We start from the raw sequence: 2,093 nt of genomic DNA, 5'->3' as shown, positions 1-2,093 counted from the left end.
CCATTTGTTAAGTGTTTTTTTTTTAAAAAAAATCTATTCCTGTCTTTCTCCTAAGCATCTCAGGATCCAAGGAGGTTAAGAACAAAGTAAAAATAATTTTATGAAACAAACATTATAGACAACAGATACAAAAACCATGAAAGTCCGTCTAAAATCACCGAGTGCCGTTAATGTGCTACGTCATTCTGCCCAGGTTCAGACTACCCTAAAACTTCTGTGCCAGGAGGCCATTCCAGAGGTATGGAGTGACCCAGGCTTGCTGAATGGGTCTTGGGTCTGTGGGGGGGGGGGCAGCGAAATACTACAGACCCAGCTGGGAAGAATGAAGCAGCTATACATGTAAGGGGAGGCAATCTTTCAAGTATGTGATCTTCAGGACAGGGATTGCTTTAAAGCAAAGCAACAGCCCCTTGATTTGGAACCAGAAATGAATTGGTTGCCCATCAAGGGAACTCGGAAAAGAAGCTGAAGGATTGCAGTGTGTTCCAACAGAGGTCACTCTCAAGTAACTCCGTAGGATCAAAGCTGAAGGTTTGTAAAGTTGGCTCTATAAAAGGGGGAGAGGGTAGATCTGTAGCAGGGCAGAGGTTGGAAATAGAAGCTGAGGTAGCATAAATGTTCTGGGCACAACATAGAAGAGTTTTCTGGAGCTTGGACAAAACCCACTGCCCTGCAATGCAAGATCTACAGTGCAATCCTGTGCGAACATACTCCAGTCTAAGCCCATTTCAGTAAGATGAGACTGGCATAACTTTATTGTTAGCTATGGCAAGACGCAGGAGTAACAACTAGTCAATATGGCCCAGGTCCACAGGTTTAGAACATCATTTTTCTTCTCGCTGATGTTGACCTACATGGTACTTGCTGCAATCCATCCTTTTTCTTATATATGATCATGGTAGCAAGAGTATTGTATACATAAAAATGGAAAACACCAACATTGCCTACAATGGAGGAATGGTGGATAAAAGTTTTGGAGTTTGCGTCAATGGCAAAACTAGCTTCACTGATTAGAGAAAAGACATCTACATTTTTGGCTGAATAGAAACCATTTATAGACTTTTTACAGGAAATAGATAATTTGTTGATTTCTGGATTAAGAATTATGAACAATAGAAAAAAAGGCTGTTTAACAGAATAAGTAAGACTGAAAACGATACATAGTTGTTGCAGAGAAAATTGGAACTCAATTTGTAGTTTAGTTTTTGTCAAATTTTTCTGATAGCTGTTTGTCTTGTTTATTTTATGTTTGTATTATCAGTGTGGGGTTTTTAAGATTGTTGTATTTTTTGTTTGTTTATAGTTTAAATAAAATTGGTAAAGCAAGCCATCCTTGCTTGCACTGGCTATGAAAATTCCAGTCCTGATTTATTGCAACCTGATCCAAGGTTTTGGACCTGGATAGCTTTATTTTCTCCATCTCAATTTTTCTCTAACCTGTTTTCATTGCTGTTTGCTTCTTAAGTATTGCATTTTAGGTATTTTTAATTTCAGATAGTACAAGCCTTCGGCCACAAGCAATACACAATACTTAATATAATACAATACCACTAGGTTTTATTTTTTATTTATTGTATTTATAGTCCCCTTTTCCATTGAGGCTCAAGGCAGATGATACAATGTTAATAAAAATCAAATAGGATGAGCTATTAAATAAACAATGGGTTACTACAGCAATCTGAAACTAGGACTAGGATTACAGCAGTCTGAAACAAAGCATAAAGCATTAAACATGAAACAATTCTGGATAATGCATACAGCAGAGAGTGCTACAGTTCCCTTCCTAAGACTTTTGGCCTGGATCTGGAGGCACCTGAATTCAAACGCACTATAAAGTTCACCAGGTGAGGCTGGGCCGATCATATTCTTGCAATCCAACCCACTATGGAGGAAGGGAGACCCATCTACCCTGTTCTGAGTTCCCTGGAGGAAAAGCAGGAGGAAAAGTGTAAGAATCTACCCGGCGTTAACAACAGTCCTGGCCATAATCGGAAACAGCACACTGAAAAGGAAAAAGTATTGTTAAAAAGTATCCCTTCTGAATTTCATCCCCATTTAAAATGACGCATTGGGAAAGCTTAATGGGGATCTGG

This window comes from Eublepharis macularius, chromosome 12, assembly GCF_028583425.1.
Source record: "Eublepharis macularius isolate TG4126 chromosome 12, MPM_Emac_v1.0, whole genome shotgun sequence".
NCBI classification, from domain to species: Eukaryota; Metazoa; Chordata; class Lepidosauria; order Squamata; family Eublepharidae; genus Eublepharis; species Eublepharis macularius.
The sequence above is the reverse complement of the archived record's forward strand: the minus strand, read 5'-3'. Positions refer to the sequence as shown.